General features: G+C 37.4%; 2 pseudogenes; both read left to right on the forward strand.

Annotated features, from left to right (window-relative positions):
• The window catches only part of LOC114324079 (cytochrome P450 71AU50-like), a 9,682-nt pseudogene extending 4,575 nt beyond the window's left edge, over positions 1–5,107 (forward strand).
• Positions 5,108–7,084: 1,977 nt separating this feature from the next.
• Positions 7,085–19,784, forward strand: LOC114324080 (geranylhydroquinone 3''-hydroxylase CYP76B74-like; annotated as a pseudogene).
• Positions 19,785–22,510: the final 2,726 nt, after the last annotated feature.

Raw genomic sequence — 22,510 nt, forward strand, 5'->3', positions numbered from 1 at the left:
TTTGTTGCCTTGTTTGGCACAACAAAATTTGATGTATGCGCTATGGTTAGCGGCACAATACGTAGTTTTGATTGGCGAGTTTTGGAGTTATGAAATTAGTAAGCCCTCAATAGATCAGTATATGATCTTGACTATTGAGCTGCACGGATTGACTTTGTAATTTGACTTGTAAATAATGTTACATCATTAGATAAAGTAACATTTAAGAGTCACGTCATCCAAAAAATGCGAGCTTAAATAAATTAGTCATTAAGTGTAAGACGAGTAGCCAGTATGAGCAGTGTTTTGCTCTCTACCCAATTATTGAGAGTGGATGGAGCAAAATTTCATGCACTATAATAGTGTACGTTGAAATATCACGTGAAGTTAAAAGATTAGCGCTTAGAAACTGCAAAATCTATTAACACTAAATGAAAAGATTAGCGCTTAGAAGCTGCAAAATCGATTAACACTATGTGAAAAGATTAGCGCTTAGAAGCTGCAAACTCTATTAACACTAAGTGAAAAGATTAGTGCTTAGTGGCTGCAAAATCTATTAGCATTGCCAACTTGTCTAAGTCTAGACACTTACTGTTTCCACACTTGAGTGTGAGACATGAGGAGAGGCTTCTTTGTATGATTCCTTAGCTAGGCTAACGTTTTTGAATAACATTTACCACTAAGCGCAAACGTTGCAGCATAGTAATGAAAAGGTCAATGCCGACAAGGTTGTTGTGACTCTAAGAATTTGACGCATGGCTCGTGAGAGCATTGTGTTGAATTAGACTCTTTAGCCTAATTCGCGCTTAAGTTACTTCAGGAGCCGTCATAGTTGATAACTTATTCTCTCCTTCTTGTGGATAGTAGAATTAATTGCAAGTAACTATGAAGCGAGAAATAGATATGGCAAGAGGAGTATCGTCATCTTTCAACTAGATGCAGTAAAGTGTATAGAGAATAAAATTGACTTGAAGGTGCAGGGGATTAGCACTTACTAGTTAAATTTGCGACTTAGGCGCACTTGATATCTCCATGACATCCTTTTATGATCTAGTGAATATGAATTAGTCGTGAGTCATTACCTAGTTGGGCCTAAACCTTTAAAACTTATCTTCGAGAACTCACACATTAGGATGATTGGAATTAGTTTATGACATTGGTCATGAACCAGTGGCTTATTATACTTAATCACATTAATGAGATGATGACACGATGGTTTGAGTAGGCCTTCTCGGGCCCACTCGCTTATGACATCCTACTCTCATGTGGATGTGTAACTTTGTTCGCAATGGGTGCGCACAAGTAAGTAGAAAAGCCGTAGAATGTCATTTGTTTTGGCGCATTTAGTCCACTATGATATTTGTGACTAGATATGTGTAAGGGCATGATAGCTGAGCCTCAATCTCGACACATTTATAGATTACGATACGCATCTGAGTCAAGACTACTTGATCTCCCATAAGTCAAAAGTTTTGAGATGATTTTTGACATTGCACATATGAGGTTGAGATCAATTAGATAACAGATTTCGTGCTTTTAGTTTTGACCAAGGTGGCGAGTATCTATTTGAGTTATTTTAGAAAAAAAAACTCTGTGAAGAGAAATGGATGCTTAGAAAATTGATTATTCCTAATACTTAACAACACAATGGTGTAGTAGAGATAAGGAATTAAAGTATTGTTAATGTTAGGTGGATGATGGCACAAAATGTTTCCCAATTAGGAATTGCACTTTAGTTTGTTGTCTATATCCCTATCTAAATGCCCTCCATATCAAATTTTTACACTCCATTTATGTAATAGGTTAGTGGAGAGCCATCTATGGGCGATCTGTAACCGTTAAGCAGCTTATCTTTATTTTTACTTCTCATAAGGTTGCAAAGTTAAGACCTAGAGTTCTATGGCGCATTATTGTATGTTGTCATGTAAACCCTCCGGGTCATGTGCATACAAGTTAGCAGCTTTGTGGGAGTGTAACTAAGTCACATAAAGTTTTCTTAGTAAAGGTGGCGTGAATAGAGTTTTTAGAACTCTATGAGATAGAGAATTCTAAGCATAGCGCTTTATGTAGCCTAGTTGAAAATGGAAAGAAATTTCTAATATCCTAGGAACAGTGGGAGCGATGTGCCTACTAATGGATTACTCCATTAGAGAAGAATACTCTACATTCTTAGTTACGTGGTAGCGAATGTGAAAATTTTCCACGTCATCACTGGGTGATTGAGAAGGAAACATTCATGATTGCTCCACAAGATGATAAAGAGCCTAGGATAATGCCAAAGGCTCTAGTCCCCTGTTTTTATAAAGTGGATCGATGTTGCGCAGTTGAAGACAAAGTCTTTGAGGATTAACCATTTCTATAATTTGGTTGAATTTCCATTATGACGCGAAACTATTCTAAAGTTATGCGTAATTTGGATAGTCATTGTTGAGGCATAAGGCTTGCTAGATACCGAAAAGTCGCACCATTGAGGAAGGTGTAGACCATGAGAAAACTTCCTCCTGGGGAGTGAAGTTATTTCGACTTAGGCTATGATTGACATAAGTTCGAAACATTGATTTATGGACGTTGTGACCTAACTTCTCGTTGGAGAATTGGATAAGTAGATCCCTAGGGATTTACCTTCTGCTTTTATGGTGAAAAGTTAGGAGCGCAAAAAGGTTACTAGTTCCAATAAATCTTTTACAGCCTAAAACAGTTATCCAAATAGTGGTTCTTAGATTTCGTCAAGCCATGATAGGCCAACAATGATCGATGAAGACCACTGAGGCATGATCAATGGTCCAAAAGAAGTTTTTCCTTACTTAGTCATTATGAGCCAAAAATTTATAGCGCTGTCGCCACCTAGGGTGGACAGTCCTCTATTTTAGATATAATGGACATGGGTGATGTAATTTATATGCTCAGATATACGATCCTTAGGGATTGTTTTGGGAAAATTCTCGGTTTGTCTTCGATGACTTACATAAAGAATATCCTAGAATGATTCTAGATGCAAAATTGCAAACCCATTGACGTACTTATCAGTAAAAGCCAGAGCCTTAGCTATTGAGTGTATCCTCGGATTGTTTTTGGGAGAAACAGATGACCTATATTCCTTGATCTTCTCTTTGTTGTGGGACCTAAAGTACGCTTTGTAGGCGTATTCGGCATAATAAGTGTTATCTTTGTTAAATGGTCAACTGAGTTGTTTAGACATTGACCTTGCTCATTAGACTGTGGATAGAATGCTTTACTAGTAGTATATTAATTTGCTCCTTATAAGATTCAATGTGCTAGTTGGGCGCATCTGCGCCAGTTGGGCGCATTAAGAATGAACGCAAATTGGTCACCAAAATATCTTTAGAGAGGTAATTGCGCAAGAGGTAGTGATCTTGAACCACTTCATGTGAGGCGCAAATGGTGCGTTCCGTTGTATATACTTATCGCAAGAGGTGCTGATAAGGCTTATGCTTGGAATCTAGAATTGCGCAGATTGTGGTTGTGTTTTTTAAAATCGATCACTTATTTGTTGTGAGATGATGGGATGTTGACACTATTATGGTTTGTGTCATAACGATTAGCAGATGATGATGTCAGCAGGAAAGATTGACTCACTCACACGAGCAATCGTCCTTGGCGCTTGGGAGCAAGCAAGGATAAAACTAGTGGTTTATTTTTATTAAGAGAGGCTTAAATTATCCACTATGCATGTCGCCTTAGTTACAACCAAGGTGAGGTCATGTTAAGGACCAAACATGGATGTTAGTACCCACTTTCCATGTTGTGCCTGTTATGATTAGCCAGATGCGAGATCTCATTTGGCGCCTAGAAGGCGAGCGAATAGAGAATTCGGGTTAGACGCTAGAAAGTGACTAGACTAATATCTGTACGGTGTATCGAGTATGATGTCACTCTTTTGGAAAAATTACTCCACCGTAGCATCTATTCATACTATAAGTGCTTGGCGACCGAGTAATGAGGTGAGAGAATGGATCCCTGTTTCCTCACCGTGTGAGTCTTACGTGTCATTATTGATATGACTTTCATTTATGTACCCTTTTGTGACTTTTGACTATGTCATAAGGTAAAGGGTTGATGTTCTGCTACTTTGGTATGTTGTCTGCGGTCATACATGATTCGGCCTTAAGAGACATCACTAAGAAAGCGGTCAATCCTAAACTAAATGGCATGAGAGCAAAGGGAAGATCATCTAGTATTACACCACTGTTGTATATTCACTGCCGACAACTCACATCGCTCTGTATGAGAGGCGGATTGAGTGTGGATATATTGCAAGAATTGAGAGGGTCAAACATGCTCTTTTTGAGGGATTAGAGATGTTTTTTGAACCGGTGTAATTAGATGGGTCTGGGGTATATGAGACACTATTTCTGTTCTTTTTGGGTTGATGTCTCTATGCTGGCTCATTTTGAGTTTCTAGTATAGAGCTCCCACATGCAGGTGTTCTCAGCAGTCGCACGGTGCATTGGCTAGTATGAGATTGTTCTTTTTTGGGGACATTGAGATAGAGATGTGGCAGTGTCATGCCAACTCATGTGCGAGTAGGAGATGTTAGAAATTAGACTCCCATGTGGCATGACCCTTTGAGCATTTTAAACCTGAACCTTTTGAACCTTATCCATATAAGTTTGAATTTGAATTCAAAACTTATTTGGATAACCACTTAGGATATCTATATCTATCATATCAATTGATATGGATAGATGATATAGATATCTTATATATCTGACATGATATGGGATATGGTTAATCAAAAAAAAACAACGTATGTTTTATGTTTTTTCCATATACTAACTCTCTCCCATTAAACAACGATCAAGCCATTTTGCACTGTGACTTGTGTGGGTGATACTCATTTTGTAGTATCACTTCAACTGCTGGGTTCGTTGTTCAGTTTTTGGAAGCACGTGACTTACCCGCGAGGTTCTATCACCTAAAGGTATGATCTAAATGTTTTTCCCGCTGCATTATAATACTTAATGATTTACAGCATTCATTCAACTGGCACTTGCCAGAGGGTAAAGAGCTTAATCTTTCAGAGAAGTTTGGGACTGTTATCAAGAAAAAGACACCTTTAATTTCTATCCCCACACAAAGATTATCTAACTTGAAGCTTTATGCTTAAGGTGCAGTGGAAAAGCACCCGACCCTAAGGTTATGTTTGAATCTTGGATTCAAGTATGAAATTTTTTAGGAAAATGAAAAGAGAATGAAAAAATATGACCAAAATTTAGCTTCCATTTTTTTGTCACTTTTCCCTTCCTTTTTCTCTTTTCTCTCCTCAAATTTCTACTCAAATTTAAGATTCAAATATAGATTAAGGAGTTAACGAGTGCATGGACTCCACGGTGATCTCGGAATCTCCTTCCCTTCCCTCTCCTTTCCCTAGACCAAAGTAAAAATGCATAATTCAAAAGTAGCTTAATTGATAGAACAAAACCAGTGTCTCTTTTGTGTGAGCTTGTACTTTTTAATATTGTTGCGAACTAATGTATCTTCTGCTATAAATGGACTGCTATGCTTAGGTGTTAACAAATGGTTGGTTAGCTGAATGGCTGAGTTGGGGTATTGTGTTGGTTGGTTTGTCTTGGATGGGCTTTGTTTCACTTGGTCTATCTTGGTCTGTGCTGCTGTTTGGCTTTGTTTCCCTTGCTGGTCTGTGTTGTTGGTGTCGTGTTGGTTGGCCTGTCTTCTCATTGGTCTCTCACCAACTCTGGGGTGCTAGCAAATGATAGGATCGACTTTTTGATACCAACCTCGTTGGGATGATTTAACCCACTGTGATGCTTTTGCACTTTCCTTTTCTTTATTGATGTAATTCGCTTTGTACTTTATACTTGTTTATTTCATCAATAAAGTTTTTTTTTTGCCGATAAAAAAAAATGTATCTTTTGTTGCTTTTGAGATTATATTTCCCAATGTCTTCATATACTCAAATAGGTTTGAGTATATTTTAATTTCTTTTTATATGTTATTGTGAAAAATAATTGTGCAATTTGTGAAGTCCTTTTCAACCCTTTATTTCCTATGGAGTTGTTTAATTGACAGGATTAGAGTATGAGATTGAGATTATTAATTTGTAGGCCCAATAATCTTGTGTTTGTTTTGAAATTTTGTTCAAGGATTATTAATTCAATGGATAATTAATCCAACAAATTTTATGATTATTAGTAATGGAGTAGAAGTGAGATTATATATCTGAGTTGGAAAATAAAATAAAAAGACTCTTTTACCCTTGACTAAAAATTAAAATACTTATTATTTTTATATAATTTTATATTTTAGAAGGCAAAAAATAATTTTAAAAATTTTTTAAATATTTTTTGATATTTATTTTATCAAATTAGTTTATATTTTTAAAAAATAAAAAACAAACCAAACATGACCTTTGTATTTTGTATTTTTATTTTGCTTTTATTTATTTATTTATAATTTTTTTCAAAACCACATTTATGAAGAAATTTTGATAAAGTAAAGATTGTGAAGAAACATTGATAGACAGTAACATTGAAAAACATGATAAATATAGTTGTAATCTTACATTCATATATTTTCTTATCCAATGCAAATCAAACCATGGAGAAGAAAATAATTTATCCTACTAGTTCAATTGGATAGTGAATACTATACTAATTTGATAGAATTATTAATATTGTCACTATTAATCTTGTGAATCAAACATGGGCTATGACTATGAGATCTCTTGGACATGGACACATTTTGAAGTATCATATGAAAGTGATGTTTCATTAGCTAATAAGCTAAGAAGTAAAAACCACACATTTAGATTTTGAATTCTATCCCTTTAAAAACAAAAACTCATGCTGAATCGTTTGTTTTTTTCTTCTTGTACAGTAGGCTGGCAAATTAAACAAATTTTGTCTTATTTCCCAATAATGAACTCTTATCTACAAAATGTGTCTAAGTTGAAGTTCATTGATCCATTTTCTTGGAAAAAATATAGTCAGCAGCTATGCTTTCAATTTCAGAACTTCGCAGCAAAAAAGATGAGCTCACGCAAGCGGTCTTCACTGTCTCAATTTTTATACTAGTGATCTTCTGGTACCAATGGACATTTGCAAAGCCAAGAAACAGAACAACAATGGTGGCTCCATTGCCACCAGGTCCCCATGGCTTGCCGATCCTCGGATACATCCCATTTCTCAACACAAACATGCACCAATCGTTCTCTGAATTGGCCTACCAATACGGCCCAATCTACAAGCTATATCTCGAAAACAAACTTTGTGTTGTCGTGACCTCACCGTCGCTAGCAAAGGTCCGTGACCACAACACTGTTTTCGCCAACCGGGACTCTCCTATTGCAGCGCTGGCACTCACATATAGTGGATTCGACATTGTATGGTCTCACCACGAGACCTACTTGTTGTGCCTAGGAAGCAAAAAACAATCACACACAAGCACACAAGCAAGAACACACAAAGATTTACGTGGTTCGGCAAATCGCCTACGTCCACGGGCAGCGGATTTCATTATATTTGGAACAAAAAATTACACACTCTATAATTCTCTCTCTCTGCTCTGTATTCTCTTTTCAACTCACCACACTGACCCCCTCCCATTCACTAACCATTTATAGATGAAATGGGAACCAAAATCTTCAACAAGCTACCGACAACATTCATGGCAACCACCAACAGTCAGCCACCCTATCATGGATAGCTCGGCTGAATGTCTAGCTTCTTCAATTTTTCTTCAATCCACAGCCATCGTTGACAAAGCAAACAAAGCAAATCTGAGCCAATCTTCAACAAACCTCCACCTTGGCGAGGATTCTCTATCCAACATAGTGATCGATCAACACTGCCATACACCAGAAGGTGCTCAGTTTCGAGAGATGTTGACCAAGTCCAAACAGTGCTGGAACTTGATCCCAGAAACCACTTTTGTGTGCATATTGGCCGGATTATCTGCAATGCTAATTTTTGAAACAGAATATCCCCTTCATTCACAATTTCTCAGACGAAATGGAAACAGACATCAATATGCTTGGTGCGGGAATGATGAACCTAGTTTTTTGCCAAACAAATGGCACTCTAACTGTCGCAGTACACCTCGACGTGCTTCTGAACAATACCCAAGTCCTCAATCAACCCATGTAGCCAAATAGCTTTCTTAAAAGCTTCTATCATTGCCATGTACTCTATCTCTGTAGTAGACAAAGCCACCGTTGACTGATGCGTTGACCTTTAACTCACCGGCCCTTTAGCAAGCGTAAAAAAATACCCTGTTGTTGACCGGCGTTTGTCCAAGTCACCAGCATAATCTGAGTCCACATATCCAACCAGATTCTATCTGACTTTCTGACCTCTCTCGAACTTCAAACCCATATTAACTATGCCATGTAAGTACCTCAAGATCCACTTCACTGCCTGCCAATGACCTTTTCCTGGATCATGCATATATCTGCTTACCATACTCGCAGCATGTGAGATGTTAGGCCTTGTACAAACCATAGCATGCATTAATACACCAACTGCATTTGCATATGAACCTGTGCCATATGCTTCCATTCTTCTGTGCGTGGAGACATAGAAGCACTAAGCTTGAAATGAGGGGCCAATGGTGTACTCACAGCTTTTGTTTTCCCATTTATGCCAAATATATCTAACACCTTTTTCAGATACTGGTTTGCATCAAACAAACCGTGCCCTTCTTTCTGTCTCTTTTGATCTCCATGCCAAGAATTTTCATTGTTTTGCCAAGATCCTTCATTTCAAACTCTCTTGCCAACTATGCCTTGAGTTTATCAATCCCAACCTTACTCTTGGATGCAATCAACATATCATCTACATATAAGAGCAAATAGATGAAGGAGTCATCGAAAAGCTTACGAAAATATACACAATGATCAAATTGACTTCTAGTGTATTTCTTTTCTATCATGAACCGATCAAATCGCTTGTACCATGGTCTTGGGGATTGCTTTAACCCATACAACGATTTGTTCAGCATACATACCCAATTCTCTCTTCCAGCAACTTTGAAACCATCTGGCTAGGACATTTATATCTCATCTTCAAGATCTCCATGTAAGAAGGCAGTTTTGACATCGAGTTGGGTGAGCTTGAGATCAAACTGTGCAACCAAAGCTAGCAAGATATGAATAGATGTGTGCTTTACAACAGGTGAAAATACCTCATTGTAGTCTATTCTTTCCTTCTAGGCATAGCCTTTAGCTACCAATCTAGCTTTGAATCTAATGTTGTCTCTGCCTGGGATGACTTCTTTCTTGGTGTAAACCTACTTGCACCCAATTGATTTCTTGCCTTTTAAAAGTTGCACAAACTCCCAAGTCTAGTTCTTGTGAAGTGACCCGATCTCTTCATTTATAGCCTCCTTCCATTTGACACTTTCTGCATTCTGCACGGCTTCTTTGAAAGTGCAAGGAATATTGTCTTCAATGATTGGAAATGCATAGGCCACCATATCAGTCATCCAACCAGGTTGCTTAGTAACCATTTTTCCTTTTCTAATTGCAATGGGTTTTAACTGTTATGGGGCCTTTGGAACTGGATCTTTATTCTCATCTAAACTCTCTTCAGGATCTTCTTCAGAGCTATCAACTGAGACTTCTTCAGGATGGTTGACTAGCTGAATAGTCTTTGCTGGAGTCTCAAACTCCACTTGCACTGACTTCTTCAATGCTTCCCCATTCTCTTGAGGATTTGGCTGCTTCAGCATTATAGACTCATCAAAGGTAACGTCTCTTCTAGTGACAACTTTCTTTAATTCAGGGCACCAGAGTCTATATCCGTTGACACCGTCACTAAAGCCCAAGAGAATAGCTTTCTTGGCTCTAGGATCCAACTTAGATTCCGTAACATGAAAATAAGCTAGACATCCAAAGATACGTAGTTGATCATAATCAGTAGCTGGCGCTCCTGACCATACCTCCATGGGAGTCTTGCCATCTAGTGCAGCAGCAGGTAGTCTGTTGACAAGATGATGAGTATACTTCAATGCCTCGTCCCAAAATGCCTTGCTCAATCCTGAATGTGACATCATACACTAGACTTTCTCCACCAAAGTGTGGTTCATGCGTTTTGTAACTCCATTTTGTTGTGGCGTTCCACTAATTGTGAAATATCTCATTATCCCTTCATTCCGGCAAACCTCAAAGAAGGGATCTGATGTATATTCGCCGCCATTGTCTGATCTGAGCTTCTTGATTTTCCTACCTGTCTGGGTCTCAATCATTTTCTTCTACGTAAAAAAGATGTCTAATACTTCATCTTTATGCTTCATTGTGTAAACCCATACTCTTCTTGAGAAATCATCAACGAACAAAACAAAGAAGTGTTTACCTCCTAAAGAAGCATTCTTGGAAGGTCCCCAAACATCTGTGTGAACGTAGTCTAGAATCCTTTTGATACAATGAATAGCAGTACCAAACTTGATTCTTGTTTGCTTGCCCAGTACACAATGCTCGCAGAACTCAAGCTTTCCTATTTTGGCGCCTTTCAACAGGCCTTGTGTCACAACCAAACCCGCACCTATAAGTATAGCGTCGTAACCGGCCAGTAATCCTTGGATTACCAAAGGCCTCTTGACATAATAGCATATAGTTAGGGGGCTACAGAAGCAAATATACAAAACATACGAAGTCCATTAAGCCGTGAAGACATACATGGAACAGAAAACCTTAAACTTTATATACATACAAGTGACGTCATAGGTACAGTGTTTACACATCACAACAAGTACATACAAAAGGCGACTTGTTCATAAAACAAAAGAGACAGTCTTATTCATCCATATCGACACAGTCACAATACATGACTTGATCTGGAACCTCCTCGTGAGGCATCATCTTAAGCCTGATCACGAGCTTGCTCACCTTCATACATAATAAATAACTAGTGAGCGGAAGCCCAGTAAATAATAACAAAGTAAAGGGGTAAATGAATGATGTCCCATAACTGTGGCTGAAACCGAAATTCACATACGTATTCTCATTATGAGCATATATAGAATTCAGAATTCATGCTTAGTCTTACATAGTACATCCATCAGCGCTGACAGATCACACACATAATGTCTTAAATCATACTTGTCAATTCTATATAAGAACCTCCGGCCGGGTAAGAATAACTTGTCAGTCCCATAAAGGAACCTCCGGACTGGGAACTTGTAAACTTGTCAGTTCCACTTAGGAACCTTCAGCCGGGTATAGATAGCTTGTCAGTCCCATAAAGAACCTCTGATACCGAGATCTTGCATGCACTTGAAACATATCATTACTTGAATCATGGCATATTGTCATAAGTGCTTGTTAGACTTGGACAATTATTCATAGCATAAAACTTGATATTTCATAGAACAATTCTTAATTCGTGTACAGAAAATAATTTACTTGAACATAGCTTTACTAAGTTATTACTCACAGATAATAGGTGTCGTAAGCAGACAATTCAACTTCCTTGTGGCGCTTGACCTACATAGATACAAAACGAACGTATTCTGAATTACACACCCGTAAATGATAACTTAGTCCTTTCATGTTTTGGTCTATTTCCACCTCATTATCCTTATCATGGAGTCTTAATCATGGCCTAGGAATGCCTAAGATGAAATGAGGATGCAAAAATGCACTTGAAAATATTTTTTTCAAAACTTGCTAAAAATAGGGTCCGCACTCGAGCATGGCTTTTCTCGCTCGAGCAAACATGCAAAAAGTGAGGCTTTGCTCGAGCGTGACTCCCCTTGCTCGAGCGGACTACAAACTTTGAAAAAGTACTGGTTGCTTGAATTTCACGCTCGACGGACGCTCGATCTCCGCTCGAGCGTGAAACTCAGACCCTCGCTCGAGCGTGACTTCTGTCGCTCGAGCGTGCTGCAAAACATGTGAACTTCTGGGTACATGCATTTCACGCTCGAACGGGTAACATGTCACTCGAGCAGAGATGCACGCATTCAGAGTTCTCGCTCGAGCGTGAACTCCTACACTCGAGCGTAGATTCAAATTCTGGAATTTCCATATTTAATCTCCAAGCTCAAACTCAACCTTTAAAGCATCAAACTCGATTTTTCTGGGCCAAAACTTGAGAAAATACATGAAAACCCTTAAAACAACGTGAATTAGAGATCATTTCAAGAAATCATGGTCCCGTGGCTTGCCAATTATGCCAAAATTCAACTAAAAGTTTATGAATGACTCAAGAGCATGACATGCATGAATTTCTTTGGTTTTAATCTTCTCAAAACATGATCAAATGCTACAAAACAACTTGAAACTTGATGACTTCCCAAGATTAAAGTGAATTCAAGACATGCATGAGGGAATTCTTGAAAATCATACTCAAAACATGGGAATTTATGCATGCATGTATGAAATGATTTGACTTCCTTCATTCCTAGCTCAAATCCTACATCAATCAACTTAAACCTCTAGAACTCATGTCCTACACATCATGATTGTACATTCCAAGTGTTGAATTCTTACCTAGGCTTGAGTTCTTAAGTGTTGAAGTTATAACTTCTTAAATTCTCTTCAATTCCTCTAATTCTTGCAAACTTGGCTTCAAATTGACTCCAATCTCCCCCTCCTCTCACTCTCTCACATTTTGTGTGTATATAGGCTCAAGAGTGTGTTAAATGAAGGAAGAAAAAATGAGTGGGGGATACAGGTACCTTATATAGGCTTGTCCAATGTTAGCTAATTAAGGCTAATCACATGGGCATCAAATTAATCTATTTAAATTGTTCCAAACCGAATTTCAATTGGAATAAAATTCTAAAAATTCTAATCAAAACATAAACCAAGTCAATTTTTGAATCGGATGCCGATAAGGCCTTCAATTTGCAAATCGAAACTAAAACATGAACAGATCTTTCTACATCAAACAGATATAAACACAAAATGATGCAATGCACATATAATCAACTCAGGATTTCTTCTTCATTTCTTATTAGGCACACTTAAGCATGAATTAACATTAATTATGGATCGGGGTTATTACACCTTGCTTTACCAACCGTCGTAAAGTCTTTTCTCCAGTATGGCCTAAGCGCATGTGCCAAATTCTGGAAGCGTCTAACGCATCATCCTCTGAGCTGGTGGAGACAGCCATTCTCATTGTGATTGTAAAGCCGTCTAGGAAATATAAATTTCCTTTCCGAATACCCTTCACTGCAGCAAATGCTCCTCTAACAACTTTGAGGACTCCATCTTCCATAGTTACTCTGTAACCTTTGGTGTCTAAAACTCCCACTGAGATGAGATTCTTCGTCAAATCTGGTACATACCGAACATCTTCAAGAATTCTGATTGTTCCATCATGCATCTTCAATCAAATTGTTCTAATCCCCTTTGTTCTGTAAGATTGGTCGTTGCCCATCAACATAACTCCTCCATCAAACTCTCGTAAGCTTGAGAACCACTGCTTATTAGGACACATATGGTAGGAACATCCGAAATCTAGAATCCATTCATCAGACTGGCCAAGTGATGAAACTGTGAAGGCCGATCCTTCACCATTATCTCCATCTCGTACAACCTTCACCTTTTCATTTTTCTTGTCTTTATTGGGACTATCTTTTGCCCAATCCCCCTTCTGGCAACATGCAGCACACTCATCTTTTGCAAGACATCTTCTATATGATGATCTCCCTCTGGATTTTGAGCGAGACTTTCCCCTACCTGTACATCTTCTGTTATTCGTCATGTCTCTGACTGTCAATGCCTCTGATGTTGAGTCCCTGTTTGCAGACTTATCTTTCCTTCTGAGCTCATTATTTACCAAGGCGTTTAAAACATCAACGTACTTGATCTTTTCTTTACCATACAGTAAAGTGGTGGTGAGATGATCATATGTGTCAAGCAAGGAATTCAACAATAACAGTGTTTTATCTTCATCATCAATTTGAACATCCAAGTTTTTCAAATTAGCAATAATTTTGTTAAAATTGTTCAGGTGTTTGTTCATCGAAATACCTTTCTTGTAGTCAAAACGAAACAACCTCTTCTTCAAATAGAGTCGGTTCTCAATGCTCTTTGTCATGAACTTGTCTTCCAGCGCCTTCCAAAGCTCATGAACTTCTCCTCTTTTGCAAGGCAAAGTTGGATGGAACTGCAGGCTAGGAGATTCACTTTCTCCCATTCTATCACATGCAAGTCATCTAGTTTGTCTCCCAGAGTGAAGTGCAGGTTCATCTGGACAAACATATCTTTAACTTCACATCTCCACATGCCAAAGTTGCTGCTACCATCAAACTTATCTACTTCGAACTTAGCATAGGACACGGGGGTCCAACGCCCAGAGCTTCTTGTAACTGCAGGGCTTCTTGTAAACTCAGCTGATCTCCTCTCTATAGATTCTGCCATTCAAACTTTTTAAAAAAAAATCTCCACCACAACAATAGCAAATGCTTGAAATGCTAGAGACACGACAACTTCTAAGCTCTCGAAAAATTCACTGAAATTTCAAGTCTAAATCTCAAAAAACAGAATCCGCGGTTGTGTCTGGAATGGTTAATTTAGCTAGGAAAGCCCTTTCTCCACCTCTCTAGGAACTTCAATGAAATTTCTTCAAATCTAGGGGCCAAATTGTAATTTCCCAATACTCTAGGGACCTTACTGCAATTAATAGAAGTTCCATGGGCTAAATTGAAATTTTAACAAGATTAGGGACTGAAACGCAATTTACCAAACTTTCAGGGACCTGCCTGTAATTTTAGAAAAATCAGCTGACTGGGTTGGTGACGTGGTAAATGTGACGACGTAGTGCTGACGTGGTTGATGACATGTCTCGACACGTGGCAGTGATTGGTCTGACACGTAGCGCTGATATGGAGATGACATGGCAGTCTTGCAAAAATAATTTGTAAATTGTTGCTATCAGGATTCGAACTCTAACAGTGCAGAGTAAAGAAATGAGCCTTGACCACTTGGACACGCCTAGCCTTGGTGTTGGATTTCTAACAAATAAATATTTGAAGTATACTTTTTGGCGGCAGATGGTTGTCTTCTTCCTCTCACCGCGCGTGGTTCTTCTGGTTCAGAATTGAATTTACACGCCAATATTTGATCGAAGCGTGTGCACCACGCCGACCTCCTTTTTGACCATTCTTTCTAGGTCTAGACTTCTCTCGTCGAGATGTACACTATGGTATGTTGAAAACGCGATTTCGACAACTTTGAAATTTTCAATTTACAAAAAAATGCTCTATTTTTCGCACAACAATGCTCTAATACCAATTTGTTGTACCTAGGAAGTAGAAAACAATCACACACAAGCAAGAACACACAAAGATTTATGTGGTTCGGCAAATCACCTACGTTCACATGCAGCGAATTTTACTATATTTGGAGCAAAGAATTACACATTCCATAATTCTCTTTCTCTCTCTACTCTGTATTCTCTCTTCAACTCACCACACTGACCCCCTCCCATTCACTAACCATTTATAGATGAAATGGTGGGCCAAAGTCTTCAACAAGCCACTGACAACATTCATGGCAACCACCAACAGTCAGGCACCCTATCATGGATAGCCCGGCTGAATGTCTAGCTTCTTCATTTTTTCTTCAATCAGCAGCCATCGTTGACAAAGCAAACAAAGCAAATTTGAGCCAATCTTCAACACTATTGGTGAACCATGCGTAAAGTTTTCATCCGAGAAACGCTCAGTAACAGCAGCTTGGAGTCCTGTTACCATCTTCGAAGAACCGAGGTTTGCAAGACTATCAGAGAAGTGCATAGTAAGATTGGTGAACCTGTTCAAATTGGCGAAATCACTTTTCTAACAACGTTTAATGTTGTTTTGAGCATGTTGTGGGGAGGGAGCAAATTCGATGATGTCAAGAACCAGAAGGGTAATAGTAGTCTTGGAGCTGTGTTTCGAGCAGCAATAACAAAAATGGTGGAACTAATGGGAAAGCCGAACATCTCTGATTTCTTTCCTGTGCTTACGAGGTTTGATTTTCAAGGAGTGGAAAGGGAGATGAATAAGATACTTGTCGTTGTAGAGCAGCTCAGTGAGAATGAAGATGGTGCAATACCAATAACCATGACACAAATAAAGTTTGTTGATGGTATTTTCTCTCTCTCATAAGATGATGATTTTGTGATGCTTTTTGAAGAGATTAACTAAGACATCTTGTTGTTCATTCTATAGTATATCTTGTATGCCAAAGGAATAGCTTGGTATCCATACAATTCACTAGATAAAAATATCATGGACCGAGCAATTCTGCTACGAACACATAAATCAAACCCAAAATTACAAATAGAATATTCGTGAATGAATAAAATTTTACAAGATTTGTTAGTGAGACTCAAATGTATAAACAAAAATTGTCCATTTATATATATTGTGTCCGGTTTCGTCATCATTTTATGTGCTTGTAGACATTCCTCTTCATGTCTAGTGTCATCTAACGATTTGTGGGAGAAACTCTCTAGAGATTGATTGAGCTATACAATGGTTGAGAACAAGATTTGTACTCCTATAGAATAGTGTCAAATTATGAAATAGTATAGGCATAGCATGTCATGTGTAACAATTCATTATGTACCCCGTGATCTTTTTTATCCAACTTTCTTGAAATGCTGCAATTCTTTTAAGCACATTGTTTTGGACAAGTGCATTCTTTGATAGCCAATTAAAAGCTACTTCAACTGCTGTGATTGATCTAACAAAAACTGATTTCTCTAAATTAATGAAATTTTGATCCATGAACTTAAAATTGTGCTTGCAAATGTTTACAATAGGACATTGTGGTGGGCGGAACAGACTCTACAGCCACCATGATTGAGTGAGTGATGGCAGAGATGATGCATAACACAGAGGTAATGAAAAAAGTTCAAGAAGAATTAGCAGACATTGTGGGGATGAACAACATTGTTGAAGAGTCCCATTTACCCAAATTATATATTTGGATCAATTTATTCAATGTTTAGATTATAGCAGCATATGGATACATCCACAGGGGATAAAGGCACAGCAGGGATGCTGTGGCCCTAAGTCAGCTCTAAGACGGATTTATTTTATAAATTCGTCAAAAAGACCATGTATGTAAAAAATTAAGTAGATCATATACTGATTAGAGACACTACGAATCCAGAAAATAAAATCCGAAAAATACACAGAATCTTAAATCTTACAAATATGGGTCCAGTAATTTTCACATGCAAAGTATTTTGGAAGAAGAGAAAGCAGAAGAAATTGGAAAAATGATAGCCTGTGTAAATATATTAGTGATTACAAACACATTTCTTTTGAAGGAATGGTCCTGTGAAAGGTAAAAATATGTTCAAGCTCGAACTTTTTCTTCTTAGATGAAAGTTCTTCTTGTTAAGGTCTCAGACCGTAGGGCTTAAACTCCTATTTTCAAAGGTTTGTTCGGGTTATAAGGACTTAGTTTGATACGTACAAGTTAGCCCACAATAACCTACATATCAAAAAATAAAAAATAAAAAAAATACCGCTGCCAAAAGTTCAAATAAAGAAAAATTACTGTTAAAATAGCTTTGTAAAAATTAAGGCCTTGTTTGGTTTGGTTTTGGGAAAAAGATTTTGGAGAAAATTTTTGAAAATTTTGTTTGGTTTGCAATTTTTCTCAAAAAATTTCCAAAATCACTTTCTCTCTCTTACACATCAAGCAATCACTTTTTTATCTCTCCTTTCTCATTTTCAATCACTTTTTTTTATCACATACATCTACTCAATTACAATAAAATATCAAATCATCCCAAGCTCCCAAATCCTAAAATTATTTTCAAAATATACAATCAAACAAACTACAAAAATTTCTTAACTGCCTTACCAAAATATTTTTTGAAAATTTATCTCCCAAACTCAAACCAAACAAGGCCTAAATCTCTGTTTATTAAAAAAAAATAAAAAAAATTAAAGGTTAGGCTGTTAAAGGCCAAGACAATGGTTGTGGCATTGATTGTCTGCCCTGAGGTCCAGTTCCTTTAAACACCAATTGGCCAAAAAAATTCAACGATGAAGATTACGGAAGACGAGACGAGCACATAATCGTGAGAATGGCTTTCCTCCATACCGCTACCTTCCATATCTTTTCGTACCTTACATTTTAGGCTCTATTTCAAGCCCACAACAATAATCAAAACCATTAATCTTGAAGGCCCATCAGTTAAATATGAGTTATGCAAAAAACTAGTTTTATCGGATGTCGTTAGACATATGAACAAATTTTATATTATTTTTTAAAATAGATGGAAACTATAAGTAGTTTAAACTTAAATTGCTCATTTTATAAAATAATGAATTGTTCATTCATTCTCGATATCCGATAAAATTGATTTTTTGCACAGATGATTTTCATTGCAAAGTTTATGAGATGAATAGTTCGGATTATCACTGTGAATCCAAATGGGAACCACAAGATGAAATATGTAGAAGTATGGAGGATAGTGGTATAGATAGAAGTCATTACCCATAATTGCCTTCTTGCAAGTTCTGAAATCAAAATACCAAAACAGCTCAAAGACACAAATAAAGGCATCAGAAAAAACAGATAAAATAAAACAAAAAGGACATAAAATGAAGAAAAAGAAAAACCAAAATGTAAAGAGAAATTCACAACAATATGATACAGGAATATCAAAATCATACAAGCAGAAACCTATTGTGCACACCATTAACACCAAGCAGAAACCTACTTCGCCTAAGATCAGCTGAAGAGGACATGCATGAGTGGGACTTGATAGCAGAATCCAGATCTCTAGAAGATGTGGAACTTAAAAGAAGAAGGGAAGCTGCAAGTCTAGTATGGAAATTAAGAAGAGATAGGAAGAGGTTGTGGCACCAAAAGTCCAGAATGCAGTGGGCTTGTTATGGGGATAAAAACACTAGATTCTTCCACATCATGGCCAGTAGGAGGCTAGATTCAGTCCTTGTGGAGGGGGTGAGCCTAGAAGAACCAGATCAGGTTAAACAAGCTGTGGTTGGTCATTTTAGGCAACAAATCTCAAAGAATTGGTTTGTTAGGCCTATGATTTCAGGTCTCTTTAATGTCATTAGCTAGGAGGCAGCAATGAATTGGAAGTACGGTTTACTGAAGATGAAATTTGGTCAGCTCTTCAAGATTGCTATGGGAACAAAGCCCCTGGTCCGGATGGTTTAAATCTTGCCTGCATTAAGAAGTGTTGGTCAGTCATGAAAGGTGAGATACTTCAAATGATTCATGAATTCTACGCAAATGCAAAACTATCCAGCGGGGTTAATAGCTCTTTCATACTGCTGGTTCCAAAGAAGGTTAATCCTATAGGTTTGGGTGATTTTAGGCCAATTAGCTTGGTTAGCTCCATCTATAAGATCTTGGCTAAGGTGTTATCTAGATGGTTGAAGCAGGTGCTGCTAGAGGTGTACTCTACCTGGATGTTGTCGTGAAGGAAACACTTCGATTACACCCCACCCTCCCTCTTCTAGTCCCTCATTTTCCGAGCCAATCTTGTGTAGTTGGCGGATACACCATACTAAAGGGTACCAGAGTGTTTTTGAATGTTTGGGTAATGCATAGGGACCCTAAAATTTTGGACAATCCATCCAAGTTTAGACCAGAGAGGTTTTTAGGTGACGGTAGCAAATGGGATCACACCGGTAACAATTTTCAGTACCTTCCGTTTGGCTCCAAGAGGAGAATATGTGCTGGTATTCCTCTAGCAGAGAAAATGGTGATGTATGTGTTGGCTTCACTTTTACATCCATTCAATTGGCACTTGCCAGAGGGTGAAAAGCTTGATCTTTCAGAGAAATTTGGGATTATCCTAACACAAAGGTCATTTGACTTGAACCTTTATGCATAATAGAGCACATGACAGTGCAGTGAAAAAGTAAAAGATCCTACAGAGTCAACGAGCTCATCAACAGACGATCGATTCCAAGATAATTGCATTTTTTATGGAGGTGCAATTAGGTCTATGTTTAGTGCAAGTAAAAACTATGACAAGACACACAACTTTCAGTTGCACTCGCTTGCACGTCTATAAAAATATAATTATTTTGAGTTTTTTCACTTTTACACAATTTTATTCTTTCTAAAAATGCATAATACAAAGTATCTAATGATAAAAAACCAGTGTTTTGGGATGATGTACTTACTAGATATTGTTGCAAACTCATATTGTATTACGTAATGTCTTTACTCCCATAGTTGATCATATCAAATGGGTTTTATTTTTTATATTTTTAATTATGCAATTTGTGGAGTCCTTTTCAACCCTTCGTTACGTATGAGATTTTAAGGTGGATATGTATAAAGCAACATATGAAAGTGATATTTCTAATAAGATAAGGAAGCAAATGATCCACACATAAATTTTACACCAAATTAAATCCATCCCTAATGATATTTTTTTAAATGTATATCGCAATTGTAGGTACTACATTTTATTTATCCAAATTTTAAATAAAAAATCTATTTATATGCCATCACTCAAACAATAATTAATGACAATGCAACCTCCATAGAAATATAATTTTCTTATAAAGTTATCATTCAAAATAATGAAAATGAGTCAAGTTCGCAATAAATCATATGTAAATTTTTTATTGGTCAATTATATGTTAACATAGATAAATGCAAATTTTGAAAAAAGGAAGAAAATATATAAGTATATACACTTATATTGAATTATTGTCTAAGTAGTTATGTAAACCAATTAACTAGTTCGTGAAATATTGAATTCAATGAGTTTTTGGGTAGTATTGGCAAGTGTCTTTATTTTATATAAAAATAAAAATAAAAATAAAAAAATCACAATATGTCATATCATATCTTTAATTCAGAAGAAAAATGTTATATAAATTAATAAATTTTATAAATTTCTCTTATTGATGTAGTACAACATTACTGAATTCGGAAAGTCGATTCCATGTGGGTTTTCATGCTATATTCCCTTTTAGACAACTTGGATTTTAGGTCAATTGAAAGCATTACTATCTCTTTATGCAAAAGACTAACCACAAATCTTCCGTTGCCTTGATGAAGATTTTCTATTTGCCTAAAAGAATGTTGTCTTCACTACTATAGGCTATTTTGGTAACTAAGTTAAAAGTCAACTTATTAATTTTTTGATTTTTTAAAATTGCATCACTTTTTTATTTTTTTACACATTTATTCAAAAAAAATCAAGAAATTAACTTACTTCTCAAAATAGGCCTATATTAATAATTTTATTAATTTAATTTTTTGTGTCATTGTCAAAAGGATTGACAGTAGGAATGGCAACAGACCAGGACGGGGACGGAGATTGGCGGGGCCGGGGATTACACTCCCCGTCCCCGATCCCCGAAAATATAAAATTTCCCGTCTTCACCCTCTATCCCTAGCGGGGAACTCATCACTCCCCCTGCCCTCGTCCTCACCTCCGAATGGGGATCGGGGAAAAATCCCCATACAAAAACATTAGCATCAACATCAACATCAACATCAACATCATCAACAACAACATCATCAAACAACATCAACAACAACTTCATCAACATCATCAGAGAGAGAGAGAGATCTATCGTGGCGGAAGGAACCAACGCCGAAGTATGGAGGATCGATGACTCTAGCATCACGGCAATAGCGGTGGCACGGAAGAGGAGGCGACGGTGTTCTCTCTGATTCGGCGATGGCAGTGTTTTCGTTGATTCGGTGCTCTGTCTCTCTCTTTGCTCTCTACTCTCTTTCTCTCTCTCTCTTTTTTTGCATTCTTTTTGCTCTCTCTCTCTCTATCTTTGCTTTTATTCTATTATCTGATGGTGGATAGAGGAATATATATAAATGGATATAGGGGTATATATGTAATTTCCATTCGGGGAAAACGGGGCCAAAGCCGAGGATAGGGACGAGCTAAAGCCGGGGCTAGAAAATGTATCACTGTCCCCGACTCAAAAATTATCGAGGATTCATTTTCGAATACTATTCCTGACGGGGATATTTTTCGGAGAATAATCAAGATCAAAGAGTCGGATCCCTATCAGGCTAGATTTAAATTTCTATCCTTAATTGCCAGGCTTTATTTATATCGAAGATAAAGTTTGATAAAGATTTGTTAGCTGAGTTTATTTTTTTAATAGCTTAACTGACAGGATCAGTACAACTTAGAGAAGTCTGTTCAAGTCTTGCCACTGTGTGGATGGGGTGTTTACGGGTCGGTTCAGACCGGTTTCACTATTAACTCGCCACCCAAACCGACCATCACGGGTGGGAGAATTTAACGTTTGATTTCGACCAGAGACAATTCGAAATCACAAGCATCAAGCCTTATGGTTTGTCGGTCGAAATCGGTCAAATTCTCAGGTGATTTTTCCATCAGCAGCTTATCCTTCTCTCACGCATAAACAAATATACATACAGACAGATTTGTGAAAGACAAAGAAAGTGAGAAGATTGCTGTGGTATGTTGTTGACATTCATAGCTTTTCGATCTAATCCAAGAGCATCAAAACAGAACGATCTAGATAATAGTTGTTGATGACCGAATGGATCTAGATGCAATAAACCATCAAAATCGGAGAGGGATTGAAAGAGAGTGTGTTTGGA

The sequence above is a fragment of the Camellia sinensis genome, chromosome 11 (genome assembly GCF_055761805.1).
Source record: "Camellia sinensis isolate YWXY chromosome 11, ASM5576180v1, whole genome shotgun sequence".
In the NCBI taxonomy this organism is placed as follows: domain Eukaryota; kingdom Viridiplantae; phylum Streptophyta; class Magnoliopsida; order Ericales; family Theaceae; genus Camellia; species Camellia sinensis.